Consider the following 17,258-nt stretch of genomic DNA (forward strand, 5'->3'; position numbering starts at 1 on the left):
AGCAGCCCCGAGAGAAGAGAATTCTGTGTTCTGAGACAGGCGTGCGATCCTTCCAGGTGGGATGGGGTCATACCCCGAGGACATGCTTAACGACACAACTCATCAAATAATGAGTGAAAACTCAGACCTCTCCAAAGTCAGCCTTTATCATCAGGAGTAATTCATTGGCACTTACTCAAGGATGGCCATGTGCCTTCCTAAATGCCAGAGGATCACTCCCTGATTATCAAGGAGAGCCAAGGTCCCCAGGGGTCCCAGACAGCTGAGCCCTCGAAGCCACTGTGATGCCGTTCTGGTGCAGATAGAGCACAACAGGACTGGACTGGCCTTCTGTTGACCACTCGCCACCAAATCCCAGGTCTTGACGACAGGTTCACTCCTGGAAAACTGGAATTGGGTGAAGAAGCTGGCAGCTATGTTGCTGCCTTCTGTGCGGCAGGTCTTGGGGGAGGGCTGGTGACTCCCACCCTGGCCTTCACGCAAGTGTCATGGAGGAGGAAAACCCGCCCACAGCTGGCAAGACCAAGGCAACAAGGTCACTGAGACAACTGTTGCATTCAGTAAACTGGGGCAGCCTTAAGCTACTTGAAGTGGGAACTGAGAAAGGACACAGTTTGAGGGATCAGCAGTGTGGATCCCTGATGGGCTAGATGTCCAAAGAAGCTTCCGCCAGAGTCCAAACAGCAGTTACAGGACACCAGCTCGAACAAAGTGTAACTTCTCCTTCTGGGTTCCTGTCAATCTCCCCAACGTTTAGGGAGAGATCCTTACTGTTCAGCCTTGGAAGCACATTTCCCTTTTCAGTTGACTTTCCTAAGTCATGACTTACTGAGCGACAGTTCTTACTCAACTCTACTTCTCATGCCAGAATCTTATTGACAAGAGATTTAGAAGGACTGGGTGCCAAAATACCCAAAATGACACTTGTTCTTAGGTCTAGCACAGTTTTATACTAAAACATTGTATACTGATATTTATCCTAACATTAATTTAGTAGAATATTAAAATATTTTTTACTAAAATAGTGCGTATTTTTAGTTCACATAGAACTGGAATACTACAGTGTGGCTTCCCCTTGGTCATTTCAAACACTGAAGACATTTGTCTGGACGTCTATGTTTACACTGCTCACATCCACACACAATACATCAGGATGGGCACAACCATTGCTTTTGTCAGATCTGCCAAGTGTTCAATTTTTTTAAATGTACTGTTCAAAATACACGTACACATATAAGCAGTGTCCAACTCAGGATGGCTTGACTTACAATTTCTTGACATTATGATGGTGTGAAAGCAATATGCACACAGGGTAGAAAGCATACTTGGAATTTTGCATTTGGAACTTTTCCCAGGCTGGGGACATCCGGTATGAGCCTCTCTTGTGGTGCTGGGCAGCAGCCCCAGCTCCAAGTCAGCTAGCGATCACAAGGGTCAACAGCTGATACAATGACAACAATTCTGCTTGTCACTTTCAGTAGAGTCGTCGATAGATTACATGAGATAGTCCACATTTTATCAAACAGGCTCTCCATTAGATGACTTTGCCCAATTAGGGGCTAATGTTAAGTGTTCTGAGCGTGTTTAAGGTAGGCTAAACTAGACTATGATACTCAGTAGGGAGGTTAGGTGTAGTACGGGCATTTTTGACTTAGGATATTTTAACTACGATATTTCAACTTAATGATAGTTTTGTGTGGATATAACCCCACTGTAAGTTGAGAAAGAACTGTATACGTACGTACACACACACACACACACACACACACACACACACACACACACACACACCTATTTTGAAAACATCACAGAGCTCTTCAGACAAAAAAGTCTCAGAGTTCAATTAATGTTTGCTCTTTGGGTGCAATGTGACAGGAAAGATCTGAAAAAAAAAAAAAAAAAACCAATCAGGGACACCAGGATGGCTCAGTCAGTCAGTTAAGCCACTGCCTTCGGCTCCGGTCATGATCTCAGAGTCCTGGGATCGAGTCCTGCATCTGGCTCCTTGTTCAGCAGGGAGCCTGCTTCTCTCTCTGCCTCTGCCAGCTGCTCTGTCTGCTTGTGCTCTCTCTCTCTCTCTCTCTCTCTCTGACAAATAAATAAATAAAATCTTAAGAAAAAAAAGGGGGGGACTATTCAGAATTTTTAATATAATGGTACCTGTGTCTTACCCAGGACTTACAGAATAGGCACTTCAATGTAGCAAATGTTTTAAAAGACAGATGCTTTGTTATGTGATGGTTTTATTATAGCTAAAACAACTTCTGATCATAGAATTTCTTAAAATTTTGTCATTTCTTTTACCATACTTACCAAAAGATGATGATTCTTTTTGTTGAAAGACTGAACTTTTCCCCTTCTTTTCCATAGCCTTTGGTTGAAAAACAAAACAAAACTGTTTCTACTAATGAAGTAAGCAGACGTCTAATATTTTATATGCTTTTCAGCTGTGTAATTTAATATTGGGATACTTCATTATTAGCTTATGTCATTGATAAAGTGGTGATGTGTATGAATATGAGTTGAACCATATACTTATAATGTCTGGGAAGACGCAGCAATAATGCTGTGGGAGAAATAATTTGGCAGCGTTCACTCGCTTGCAAAAACCTAGTGCAAGAGCTTAACCATCTAAGCGCATGCTGAAATGAAAAGAACACACAGAGGGGACTTAGCTTCGCTCCTAGACAAACCTGTGGATTTCAGGCCCCCATCCCACCAGGAGATCCTAAACCTCATTGGGTGGGTGCCAGCATAAAGCCTGGGAGTGCCTGACATTTGGTCCAGCACAGTGAAGGCTGGATAAAGACACTTACAGGTTCTATTTTTACTATTTTCATCATCATAATAATAATTACCAAGAAAACCACCCATGGAAACAACATGCCAGGACAAGGCAAAGAACCTAGAACCCAAAAGTGGGGCCAGCATTTAGGAGCCATGGGAAGTCATGGGGCAGCCCAGTGAGCAGAAAGAAGCAAAGACAAACCATTCTGGACAATGACCCCGAAGGAGTAAGGGACAGGCAAGGGGCAAGGGACAGTTCCTGCAGGAGCTAATCCAGTGAACCCACCAGAGCCTGCAAGCACACCTTTTGCATCAGTTTCCTTATTGTTAAATTGGAACAATGTGACCTAGCAGTGGGGAGATTACATTAGTCAACTTGTAATAGCTCACAGCACAGGGTAGAGCTTCAAGAGATGATACTTTTGTTCTTGCTTCTTCCTTCTTGAATCAAGAAGCGTTGGCTCTAAAATGGGAAAACTAACCTATACATAAACATAAATCCAAGTAAATGAAATTTTACATAAACCACAAAAGCCTAGTAATGATTATTAAAAGTCCCTGGGAGGAACTGATCACAGTTCACCAATTAATTGGGTTTAAAGATACCAAGCACCACTTAACCAATCATTACTACGTCAAGGAGCAAATATGATGACTGTCACTTGGTAAATTTCTAATTTATACTCCTCTGGGAAGACCGGAAGAACATGCACTCGGGCATCAAGTTCTCCCCTCAAGTTTTCAAGGGTGAACAACTGCCAGCTTCCTTGGATAGAGGTAAGATGAGTCAGCTGGTTTAATGATTAACCAGCATGGACTGCAGGCGCACCTACCCCAATGCATCTCCAACCAACGGATATGTTAAGGATCAGATGGAGGAAGGCAGAGAGTGGATTGAAAAGTGGGTGAGTGTTCACTGGGTAGACCTTTTGCTCAGCACTGCTTGTGTGCAGGGACCTGCCACTGAGACTGAGCTGGATGGGGGTCATCAGAACTAAACACACGTGTGCAGAAGCACATCCACACACAACCCATGTGCTCACAACTTTTCCATTCTAGGAGTAAGACATGCTCTTTAAAAGAAAAAAAAAAAAAAAGAAAGAAAGAAAAAGTCAGACTCAAAGCTCCTGCTTTCTTAAAACTTCCAATCACATTTCCCAGAAATGTCTGTTAACAAGAAGTACAGACCCTTCTCAGAATTTCTCCCATGTGCTGATAAAAATGCGTGTGTCCTCTATTGTTCTGTCTTGTTCTGTCAGATATGTCACAGTCCTTACAAAAGCGGGCTAACTCTATGCAAAAAGTACAACGACTATTATTCAATTGATTCTGGACACCTATCCATATTAGTATATATAAATTTATCTTACTTGTACTTACATGTCTTTTTAGCTTTTTAAAATATTTATTTATTTATTTATTTTAAAGATTTTATTTATTTATTTACAGAGAGAGATCACAAGTAGGTAGAGAGTCGGGGGGGGCGGGGGGGAGGGAAGCAGGCTCCCTGCTGAGCAGCGAGCCGGATGCAGAGCTCAATCCCAAGACCCCGGGATCATGACCTAAGCTGAAGGCAGAGGCTTTAACCCACTGAGCCACCCAGGCACCTCTTTTTTTTAACTTTTCATTTCAAAATAGTTCCACACTTCCAAAGAGAGTTTAGAAATACAGTGAATTCCCACAGCCTTGAAACTTCTCAGTACAGATGTCTTGTGCAGTACAATTACCAAGTTTTATCAAGAAATTAACATTAATTGCTTAATCCAGAGACTTTATTCCAATTTTACTAATAGTGGCTTTTCCAACCCAGAATCTAGTCCCAAGTCACATATGGCATTTATCTGACATGACCCTTAGTCTCCTTCAACCAGTAATCATTCCTTAGTCTTATTGTGTCTTTCATTTTTGAAGAGTACTGAGCAGATATTTTGTAGAAATGTCCCTCAATTTGGTTCTGTCGGCAATTTCCTCATTACTAATTTCAGCATATGGGCTTCTGGCAAGAATTCCCACTGAAGCAGTGGCTGACTCCAGGGCTGGGGGAGGGACGGACAAGATGAGACTGGAACATATTGCGGTGCCAAGAAGTAAGGCAATGCTCAAAAGATGATGTCCAAAGGACACAGAGCTCAACGTGAAGGACACCCCAGTGGCCAGATCTAGAAAAAACTGAGCAAAACAGTAATTGTTGTTACCAATAGTAACCAATATAATAAAAATGCATGAGTTCCTACCAAAATGAAAAATTTTTTTGAGTAGAAAAGAAAGGAAAGCTCTTCTGTACATTAGAATCCCAAGTGATAAATACAGAAATAATGAGACAGACGACTATGAAGCAAGCACCAACAGTTGAACAGTTTCAGGCAAATAATCAATGATGGGTGCTAAAATTAGTCAGGTAAAAGTAAAATGAGAAACCCACTATTTACATAGTTTTAAAGTATCTCCCAATAAGATACTTCTTAATAATAAAGAGAAAAAATAGTGACTTTACAGTGTAGACACCGGCCAGACACCAGCTTGACCTTCATCAAGTGATCAAGGTCAATATTCTCAGGGATGGGACAAACCAGAACCATGTACCTCCTGATCGGATGCACTGAGGAGGACACAACAGCTCACTCTTCTTGGGGACCGCTGAGCAGGGCACCATCTAGCAGTGAGGCTATCTGCCACGTTCTGCCATTTTATCCGTGCTGTCGCAGGAGAACCTTTTGCAACGTGTTCTGCTGCTCCTCCAGGACCGGCTCATCAGACGTGCACCCGCTCAGCACTTTAAGACGTGCTGCCGAAATTTCCTTCAACAGAGCTGGTCTGATTCATCACCACCCCGGCCCCCAGCACAGCTGGAGAGCACCCACTTTCTCTTGCCAGCGTTCATCGCTACAACTTGCAGAACGCCTGATGAAGTAACTAAGGAAACCGGCTCTGGCATGCCAACGCCAGGGTAAGATGCCGGGAGCAGGAGCCAGGAGAACAGGGAGCATGGGTGCATCCGGCCATGGAGGGATTTCACAAGGGCCGGACTCCAGGCCACGCACACACACAAAAAACACCAGGGAGAGGGGCTCTCCCATAGCTGCAGGATGCCCCACTCGTGGGCTACTTGGGAAGGACTCAAGAGCTTGAATCTGTACCAATCCCCACCGGGCCTCAGCTCCAGACTTTACAATAATAAGTCTCAAACAATACCGATGTAGTAACGAAGTTTCCCAATCAAACCTGCTCGTGGTAACTCCCAACCTTCGTGTTGTGTTTTATAACCCGCTTTATGTCACTCTGTGGACATTTCATAACAGTGAGAAGAGCAACACTCCCTGTACAGGTAACAGAGAACAGACACTCAGTGAGAGGAAGTAACCTGGCCAGAGTCAAACAGTGTGTGGAAGAGAGAGGCGGCTGGAATCTGGAAGCCTAGGTCAGAGGTCATCTGGAGAGCAGTGGTTCTCCAGGCCTGGACTATTATGGGGCTGAGGGCCCACAGACAGTCACTCATTCCCTCTCCACACCCACCTGACAAGGCCAGTGTCATGATTAGCTTCATTTTGCAAAAAGGAAAGACTGGGATTTCGCCAAAGTCCTTGCCAGCAGTAAGGGACAGGCTGAGGACTCCCACCAGTTTATGAGACCTGTGACGGTCCTGCCGGGCTCTTACCTATGACTAGGAAGACCTTGCTTCCTCCCGTCTGCGCCCTGGGCAGTGAGCAAGGAGGGGAGAAGCAGAACTTGTTCATGCTGCCTCCTGCCTTCTCTGAGATGAAGAAAGGGTGAGAAAGGGGAAGCAATAGCCACGGGGGACAAAGCCCTCCTCTCTCCACCACATGACCAACCCAATAAATTCTCAGTCATGATCACCTACTGTATACAAGCTGGCTGGACTCCACAGCCCTGCTTTACGAGCTAGTCTGGAACAAGACAAATCCATGAATAAAAATCCAAATGATAGTCAATACCCAACAATGACATCAGTGATGGTGAGACAAGACACACAGCTAGATGATAAATCAAAGGGCTGAGAAAGACAGGGCCTGGGAGGCCTCAAGGACGGTGGCACCCACAATGAGCCCTCCACAGTCCCCCTGCCTCACTGGAGCAGGGGTGAAGGAGCCATTGCGGCAGGGCAGGTACAGGGGGCAGGTGGGCAGAAGGGAAGACGGCCTGCAGCTACTAAGCACCTACTTAGTGAAGGCACTTACCCTTTCCTAATAGCCCCCTAGGCAGGCATTATCCCCATGTGGACATGAAGAATGACAAAGTCATCTGTAATTTGGAAAGGGAGGCTCAGAGAGGGTGGTTAACTTGCCCAAGGCACCCAGGCACTGATGATAAAACAAAATAAAATACAAAGTGATAAAAATGCCAGGATAAAAACCAGGTATAGCTAGAAATCAAGTCGGGGCCTAATCAGGCTCCAGGTTTTTGGTGTAATTCACAAGACCCAAGGGCACTGGGCTGTATAATAAAATCCAGAAGATGTGACATGCTGTGGACTGTCTCCCCAGAAATGCATATGTTGAAGTCCTAATCCCCAATGTGACTGTATTTGGAGCCAGGGCCTTTATGGGAGTAACCAGGGATAAATGAGGTCATAAAGCTGGAACCGGATCCAAAAGGACTAGTATACTTATATGAAGGGGCAGCATAGAGCCTGTGTACTCTCTCTCTCTCTCTCTGTAAGGAAGCAAGAAGGTGCCCATCTGTGTGCCAGGAACCAACTCTTCACCAGAAAATGAATCAGCTGCACCTTGATCTTGGACTCCTCTGTGTCAGAACCTCAGAAAATAAACGTCCTGTTGTTTAAGCCACCCACTCTATGGTATTTTGTTATGGCCATCCAAGGAGACTGTGACTTGGCCGGTCCATACATCAGACCGGTGGCCTGATTTCTGTGTTCTTGGAGTATGCCCTCATCACTAGTGTTTGAGCACAGCCCCCAAATTCTGCATAAGTATTTGTCATTTGTACACATAAATGCCTGTATTATGATAAAACATACACAAATGAAGCCATTTTCTAAGAAGGGAATAAAATAAAAACAGATGTAACCTTTTCTTCATAGGCCCTGTTTCAGGTTGAACTGTGTCTCTAGAAAGACATGTTACAGTCCTACCTCTCCAGTCCCTGTGAATGTGAGCTTATTTGATAATGGGCCTTTGTAGAAGTAGTCAAGTGAAATGAAGCCACCCTGGATCAGGGTGAACCTAATTCTTACAAGAAAAGGGAAATTTGAGTACAGCCATATCAGAGAGAAGCCCACGGGAGGCTAAGGCACAGACAGGAGAGCTGCAGCCACAAGCCAGCAAAGACCAAGGACCGCCAGATGCCACCAGGAGCTCAGAGAAGAGAAAGGACTTTTCCCTAGAATCTTCAGAGGGAACATGGTCCCGCCGACACCTTGATTTCAGGCTTCTGACTCCAAGAACTGAGAGAGAATAAACTTCTGTTGTTTTCAACCACCTAGCTGGTAGTCATTTGTCACAGCAGTGCCAGCAGACTGACACCACTGCCAATAAATCCATGAGGACGGTGAATTCAGACCAAGGTACCGAGACAAGGGGCAAATCACACGCGAGAGTTGTTTCAGTGTCAAGGAGACACTCCTCGGTGAGTGGCCATGGGGAGTGTGAAGGGCCACAGTAAGCATACCAGAGGCGGCCTTCAGTGGGGTCACGGCCCAGAGGAAACCCCCTGAGAAGCCCCGGCCCACGTGTTCTCCCCAGGCCAGCCTCACTTCCCCGTCAGCCCTGCCCTGGTCTATTTCCACGGGGCTGTTTACACCCCGCACAGGCACATGCCCCTGCAGACACAGAGAAGCCCAGCACACCCTGGGGACCCATGCTTACAGCGGAAAACCCGAAGCATCACCCACCCCGCTCAGCAGGCTGTGGAGACAGGCTGCCGGCGAGCCCCCCGGGAGTGCCCCTGGTCGTGGGTGGCAGCAGGAGGAGGTGAAGACGGCCGCCAGTGAGTGTCAGCGGCAGGCCTTCCGGGCACGGAGGATGCAGGTGGGCGGTGAGGCAGCCCACTCTGGGCCTCGAAGTCACAAGTTTGGAAATGTGCTCCAAGCTCAGTTGAGCAAAGGGGACAGGAGTGGGAAATACAAAAATATACCTTGTGTATTAATCAGGGTTCGACCTGGAAGAGGAAGTCTATCTGTTGTTTCAAGAGGCAGAATTTCAGATTAAGCAGCCATTTACCGAAAGGCCAAAGGGAGACCCTGAGGCATCGGGGAAGCAGTGGCTGCTTAGAGTAGTATGTCCCCTTAGGGAGGGGCTGCAAGAGCGGGATGATGAGAAATCCCGCGGGCCCGGGCGGGGTCTCGGCTGTGGGTGTCATCTCTGAGAACAGCCAGTGAAGCTGCTTTCCAAAGTGTGGAACCAAAAGGAACCCGCGCACATGGGACGCGACTGTTGCTCTCCGGACCAAGTGCTGCCACCGTTACCACATCAGGAACAGCGGCGAATAGCAAGGTGCAAGGCCTCTGCCCTCCCAGGCTTATGGTCCCCCTGGAGCCATCAGATCTGGCCATGATGGGTCATGGGCTGGCCACTGCTCCCTTGACAGTGGGCATGCACAGGGGCAAGAGTCAAAAGTTTTACAAATAAGCAGTCAGGCACAGACCCCGGGCAACCCGGCAGGACACTGACCTGAGCTGGGCAGCTGGGCAGCCAGGCCCGGTGTGCTGTCCAGTTCCCCAGCAAGCCCTGATGCCTGCCCAGCAGGCCCACAGCACTGACTCCCATCGCCTGCCTGGCCCTGGAGGCACATGAGTTTGAGACAGCTGGCAGGAAAGGGAAGCAGGGAGGGCAGCCCACACTGTATGTGAACGCCCTCAGTCCCCTTCAGTGGGGGAAATTCTAAGAAAGCGGGGCATGTGTCTTGTCCACTGCTTTATTTTCCCGACAACCTCAGGAACCAAATGGACGAATCCTCTCCTGGTTTTGGGGGGCTGTGTGAGTCCCTGCTGAGGTGACACAGCACTTCCCTCATGGGTTTGGTCTACTTAAGAGAAGCAGACAAATATTCAATTAAAAAGTGGGGGGTGGGCACATTCTGATGTAGTAAGCCAATGGGCTCAGGAGTGTGGGCGGAGAGGGCATGAAGCAGGGCTGACATGGGGAAGGCTTCCTGCAGGAGGACAGGAAGGCCAAGGGGCCAAGAAGGGCACACAGGCCCAGGGAGAAATGAGCAAAGGTCGATGTGCACGTGATGGCATCCTGGTCTACATGTACTCTGGGCAGGACACGTCTCTGAGTCTCTGTCGCATGTGTCCAGATCATCGTCGCTTCTGCGCATGAGACCACACTGCCCACAGGGAAAAGTCCAGTGTTCTCAGCCCACGGCTCTCTGCCCATGTGGACTTTTGGACCTCACCATTCATCACCACCTCTTGCCAATCAAGGTGGCTGGAAAAAACAAGTCTGTTCAATAGTATATGATGCAGTAATGGACTACAGCTGGGGCATCAGTGGAACTCATGGTTAGCTTAAATAGGTTTGGACTGATAACTATGCAAATATTTATATGTGTGTGGGTATACACAGGTTATTATACACGTGTGGGTATATGCGGGTTAGTATGCATGTGCCGCTGGACATGGGTTAGTATATGTGTGGGGTTGGATGTGGGTTAGTATATGCACGTGGCTGTATGTGGGTTAGTATACATGTGTGGGTATACGCAGGTTAGTATACATGCATGGCTGCATGTGGGTTAGTATATGAGTGTGGTTGTATGTGGGTTAGTATATACATGTAGTTGGATGTGGGTTAGTATATGCATGTGGTTGGATGTGGGTTAGTATATACACATGTAGTTCATCACTGTCTTTGGGAAGGCCTAGGAACAGTGACATCCCAGTAGCTGTGAGCACATCTCATACCCACATCTTGGTTTCTAACACCATTTGCTGATACAACAAACTGGGCTCCTTGAGAAAATGGCTGATTCTAGGTCTGGGACAGGAAATATGTAAGTAGTGCCAGAAAGTAAGGAAACACTCAAAAACAAGCAAACAAGAAAGCAAGCAAACAAAAACTCCTATAATAATGGAAGGTATATCAAAATAATGGTATGTCAAAGGACAGAGGAGCCCACAGAAAGAGCTCCCAATGGCCAAAGCTAGAAAAACATGTGCAAATAAAGAAAGTCATACTGGATTTTAATCCAAAGTATATAATCAATATCTTTGACTCCATATTGAGATACAGATATAGAAACAGATACAGATATCTATACACATATATATGGATGGCGTGGAGGAAAAATCGCCCAATGGAGAATTCCACATAGTGCGTAACTGCTCCACCACCAAGGGGGCACAGTTTCCCGCTCCCTAAGTGTGGGCTGTACACAGTGACATCCGACTAAGCACAGAGGAGAAGGTGGGGCAGGGAGAATAGAGTACAATGGAGAAATGTGATGAATGGCACCATAGCCAGGTGGTCAAGGTTAACATTAACAGTGATTACTCAGGCGACAGTATATTGCTTGATATGGTGTGGTGAAATAGCCCTTTGCCCCTGGGGTCTTCCTTCCCAAAGCCATCATCCCAGTCCACTGCTGGATAAAACATCAGACAAATCCTAACTGAGGGACAATCTACAAGACACCTGACCTACTGGCCATCAGCAACAAAGGAAGTCTGAGAAACTGTCACAGCCAAGAGGAGCCTAAAGAAACATAGTGACTAGATGTAGTAGAGTAGATGGGATCCTTGGGCAGTAAAGAGAGTATCAGGGGAAAAGTAGGGAAATCTAAAAAATCATAATAATAAGTATAAACTGCAGTGAATAATAGCAAATCAATATTGGTCATTCATTATAACGAATGTGCCACACTAACATAAGATGTTCATAGTAGGGAAAATGGTGTGGGATATATGGGACCCTTCAGAAGGACTGTCACAATTTCCTGGTAAAACAGAAATCTGTTCTAAAGTAAAGTTTGTTTAAAAATATGTGTGTAGGAAATGCACGGGAGAGTGGAAGCATAGGGGGTCCAGGTAAAAATCAAGAGTCCTGGAAAATTTGTTTCGACGTCTGCTCCTCTGACGACTGTCTGATGCTCCCTTCCATCATCACTGGGGACAGCCAGGTTTGAAAACCCAAAGCGAATGGCCAGTGAACCCATCATCTCGACCATGGTGGAACATCTCAGGCGTCTTAGAAGAGTCAGGCTACAATGTATTTGGTGCTCAGAGCAGCTCGCTGGGCAGCGAGGAAACTGAGGCTCAGAAGCACCAAGGCCTTCCTCCTAGCACAGGGCTGGCGGGGGGCAAAGCAGAGACCAGGGTTCAGGTCTCCTTCCTGGGTCCCTTCTGCTCCACCTCTCCAGCTGAGGCCAGTCCCGGGCACAATTCCCTCCCATCCCAGCAAGGGCAGGGGCTGACACTCAGGAAAGAAGCAAGCTCAGAGAGGATGTCATTTAAATTGGTTTTTCTTTCCCTCTTACTTTTATTTTTATGAAACTTTCCCTTAATCCAACGTCTTTAAAGCTCCCTCCCCCATCTGATTTCCCACAGGCACAAAGCCAGGGGGCCTCTGGTCTGCAGCAGCACAAAAATGGCCACGAGTCTTTGAGGCCAAACACTGTACGATGCTGAAAGGGGTCAGTGCCCTCATTTTAATAAAAGTTTTATTTTTGCAGGGAGACTAAAACAACAAGAACAACCACCACCACCTCACAGGCCAGCCTGCATCCATCCCACTGATGGGTGTTTTCTTCCCAGAGGCACCCACCACGACTTGTTCCGCCAGAGTGACGAAACGGGAGAGAAAATGGCTTGGAGCAGAAGAATGGGAATTCCAGCAAGCTGGTCATTCCTCAGAGTGACAATGGGGACCCAGAGGGCAGCAGTGCGGGGCTTCTGGAAACAACCAGAGGAACCAGGCCACAAGACTGCTGTGTGCCACGTGGGGCTGTCACTTTGCTCATTTCAAACCTAGAAGCCAGACACCCAGACAAACCTGGATCCCAGAGGAGCAGGAAGGGAAGGGTTTCTCACCACAGAGAATGTGGTGCCCAAGCTGGGAAGCAACCTGGAAGGAATCAGGGGCATCTGGGGTGAGAGGTACCAAGAGACACACTAGGATGGGCTGACCCAGTGCAGCTCCCTGTGACATGGGGAGCGCATCCCTTAATCTGATCAGGTCAGGATCCCGCCCTTCTGGCCTTATTTAAGCTTATTCCCTTCACTCAAATATAGCCAGACTGGGATAGACAGTTGTAGGCTGTGAATTTGGGTGAGGTGGGGGCATACGAACATTTAGTTCATTACCGGCACCATTTCTCTGAGTCTCCAGGTCATTCATACCAGTTTGCTCAGCCTACCATTGCAAGATGCCACCCATGGGGTGGCTTAAATGACAGACATTCATCTCTCACAGTCCTGAGGATGGACGTCCATAACCTAGGGGCTGGCAGATTTCAGTCTTCTGGTTTCGCCCTCTCACTGCAGAGACAGAGAGAAGTGACTCTCTCCTGTCCCTTTTCTGAGAACATTAATCCCATGGCCGAGGGCTCCACCCTCATGACCTCATCACCTCCCAGAGGCCCCGCCTCCTAAGACCACGGCGCTCTGGGTAGGATTTCAACACATGAATTTTGGGAAGGCACAACATGCTGTCCAAGACATCAGGGATCAACAAAGCCAGTCTCCATTCCCAGATGGCCTTCAGAGCAGGAATGGTGGCTCCTCCCTCCTTTACTGCGGATGCCCACCGAGTGGGATGCTGTAGGCTCTCGGTCCAGACTCGTGCCGGAAGAGGCAGGAGGAAGGATGAGGGAGGCCTTCATAAATGGGAAGCCCTAAAGCAGAGGACCGTGCTTAGGTTGATTCCAAAGCATATTGGGGAGCCCTTGAAAGAGGAGGGCTTTCTGCCTTGTTTCCAACTTTCTAGCCCAAACTCAGTCGGTCCAAGAAAAAAATCTCCCAAGCACGTCCTGTGTGCCTGTCATGATGCCAAAAGCCGGGACTAGAGAGAACACAAGACACTCAAAATATTTACAGTGCAGGGGGAAAGTCGGTATTCCAGAAAGTCGGAGGCTGCTTCCGGAGACAATGAAGCCCACTGGAGACATAACAAGAGCCAAAGTGACAATGTCTGGCCTTTACTCTAATAATAATTATAATAATGATCACATGTAATGATAACCGCAGTGGTTGTCCATCTGTGCGGCCAGCTGCTGGCCCAGTGCGCCCAAAAGAGTCCCAGAAACACTTTTGTTTTCCGGGGATGGTGAGGACACCGTGCCTGCCTCTGCCTGAGCCCACGGGGGCACAGCTGAGGAGGCTCGGTGTCTGCTGGCATGGCAGGTAGGGTCAGAAACAACAAAATTAGGTGCATTCTCCTTCAGACTTATGAATCCCTCTTCTGCATTTGCCCTCACACTCTGACATTAATCGAACTCTGTCTTCACTACTAAAAATAAACTCCAGGTCAAATGCAATGAGCCAAAAACCTCAGCATGAAACCACAAGAACTAGAGTAAATAGTCAAATGGGCTAATGGCAGAGGTGTTTGGGTGAAAATATGTTTTCTGTTTCAAGCCCAGAGTCCCGAGTGGGCCAGGAGCTCTTTCAGTGCTGCAGACTGGGAAATACAGGAGGCAACCACACAGCGGTGGCCACGGACCAGGGCTGGCTCCTGTCCACGAACAGGCCGGCAAGCAGGAGCTCGCGGACACCCTCTCCCCCAAAGGTCAGGGCCGGCGGCAGCCTGAAAAGATCTCGTGGGAGCCGAGAGACACTCCCAGGGGAACAGTGGCAGGAGAAGAGTCCAAACAGCAAGGTGAGGGTCAAAGGGAAGAAGGCAAGCCCACCTGTATGTCCAAGCAGGGGTGGGGATGGGAGAATCAACCATCAGAAGGTAGACAGGTAAGGAGGTGGAGAAGCCAGCAAGGGCTCCCTTTGGCTGAGCATTCTTTTCAGGCCAGCTTTGGGCTCCTCAAGACCAGCCTGAGGAGGGACTGGTCCATTTTGCAACTGAGAGACAAGAAGCCTGGAGAGGGTGAAGGACCTGCCCAGGGTCCCCGGGGCCCTAGGAGGGGGAGGTGGGACAGAATGCAGGCGTACTGGTACCTCTGTTCCAGGACCCAGGCTCACAGACGGCAGGGGTGCAGGCAGACAGGCCCCCGGTGGAACGATGGTGTCCTCCGGCGGCCAGAACCACACGCACCAGCACAGCGTGCACACCTTTCTCGGAGGTCCCAGCACAGACCAGCCCTGCCCAGGTGTTCACCATGCTGCTCCTCGGAAGCTCAGCACCCAGCCCTGCGCCATCTGCCTACTCCCAGCAGCTGAATTCTGGGGACGCTCCTTTCTCGTCACCCCAAGACTGATGGGTCAGGCCACTCTTCCATTCACAGAATGAAGGCAACACCGTTCATGTTCACGGCTGCGGCAGCAAGAGATGGTGCTCCCAGCTCGCAGCTCGTCCCGCCAATGACTAGAGTCCCATCGGCCCTTGTCTGCACTCCCAGTGGGAGCAGCTTGTTCCAGCCCTAATGCCAGGTGCTCCAGGGAAAAGGGTGATCACACAAGAGGCTGAGGCACTTTCACCGCTTCTGAAGTCGGCTACCTGGATCTGGAGAGTGGGCTTCGGAAGCAAACGGCAAGGGACTGGCTGAGTGCTGGAGAGCAGACCAGGTGGTCTGGCAGCGACACTCAGTGTAGATGAGCTCTGACCCCAAAGTGGGCCATCAGCTCCTGACATGGCAGTGGGGACACAGGTGCACCAGGATGCTGGTGCACAGACACCCCAACTGCAAATCGGCTCAGCTCCTACTAGGTCTCACTCATGTGCCACCTCCCCCTTCCCCAGAAAGCCCCTGTGACCCTGCCCTGCCCTGCCTGTGGAGAGTCTAGAGAACCCCAGGTGCGTGTCAATCTCCCCCACCTTGAGTGGAGGGCGGGGCCTCACACTGGCACCATGTGGGTCACTGGACCAAGGGGGGCACAGGAGAGGAGAGATACAAATGCACTCAGACACATTTAACACAGAAAAGACACAGGCTCATGAACACCGTCCTCTGCTGTCCTCTCCCTCTGATGGCCACACCTGTCTTCTCACGGGTCCCCACCTGAACCATGGTTCCATGTTCCGTTGTGATTCATTCTTTTCAACACCTTGTTTTTTAAAGAAAAAAAATTGCAACTGACCTCATTCTTTGCTCTAAGTCTTTAAGAACTTTCTTCTTTGGTATTCTCTTACTTTCTCCTTCCTCCTTTTTAGTTACTCATTCCTTTGTTCTTACAACATCCACAGTAGTATTAGGTGGGTGTCGGGAGGGCTGTGAGGATGTGGAAGACAGGCCTTTGCTCTAAACAAGGTCATGAGCAACTGGGGGCGCAGACGTGGGTGGGGGAGAGACACGACAGGGTCTGAGGGAGGCATGCCCTAGATCGCGGGAGGAAGTCAGGCACTCTGCTCAGGGAAGGGGGACCTGGTGGGAGCGGAAACACAGAGAGAAGAGCAGACCAAAGACTTGGAAAGAGCCTGCTGTGTGGAAGGCACTGTACATGGTGTAGTTAATGAGTTTAAACAACAACAACCACCCCAGTGTGCCTGGGTGGTGCAGCTGGTGAAGCGTTGGACTGTTGGTTTCACTTCAGGTCTTGGTCTCAGGGTCCTGAGATGGAGCTGCCCACTGGGCTTTGCACTCGCCATGGAATCTGCTTGAGATTCTCTCTCTCCCTCTCCCTCCGCTCCTCCCGCTATTGCTCTCTCTCTCTATCTCAAATATATAAATAATTCTTTAAAAAGAAAAAGAAAAAGAAAAAAAAAAAGAAAAACAAAAAACCCCTCCTGTTTTGGAGCATTTCCTTCTCCATGTCAGGCAGCCTGATGAACTATCTCCACCATCTTATTCAATACCCGTGACATCCTCTTGAGGCCAGAGCTGACGCGATCCCTATCTTGCAGACGAGGGAACTGAGGCTGGGAGCAGCTGAGTGACCTGCCTACGGTGGCAAAGCCAGGAAAACCCAGGTCTGCCCGAAACCCCGGGTTTTCACCTCTTCCTTTACCCCAGACAGCCTCGGACTTGGAACGACTAAGCATGAAATGCAAGGGGGTGGGAGGGAGACAGGGATTCTGTCTCCCCCCAAACACCCAAAAGGTGTTTTGCCCACAATGTACCATCTCATCTCCCCCAGTGATGCAGTCTCCATACGTCTCAGCAGGACAGGGGAGTATCCGCCCGCCTCAACCAGAAGGAAGGGTGCGGGGTATCCACCTAGGAGGGCATGGGCTCCATCCCCGGCTAGACACAGAGGGAGAGCTCCCAAAGCATGACACTGAGGCCACCGAATGCCGAGAACCAGGTCCCAGATGTCAGGGTGAGGTTACGGGAAGCCGGCTTCTCAAATCAGCACAGGAAACCAGGCCAAGAAGTCAAGAACCACAACCCAACTTGTGTCACAGGAGATCACGGATTCCAAAGGCTAGTTTTTGTTCAAGAGGAGAAAT

General features: G+C 48.7%; 1 long non-coding RNA gene across 2 annotated transcripts in view; it reads right to left on the reverse strand.

The window, feature by feature from the left end:
- The window catches only part of LOC111146782, a 223,925-nt gene that overhangs the window by 62,888 nt on the left and 143,779 nt on the right, over nt 1–17,258 (reverse strand). The gene's annotated exons all lie outside the window — the stretch shown is intronic.

Source organism: Enhydra lutris, unplaced genomic scaffold, assembly GCF_002288905.1.
Source record: "Enhydra lutris kenyoni isolate GAN:26980312 unplaced genomic scaffold, ASM228890v2 scaffoldscaffold14, whole genome shotgun sequence".
Taxonomy (NCBI): Eukaryota; Metazoa; Chordata; class Mammalia; order Carnivora; family Mustelidae; genus Enhydra; species Enhydra lutris.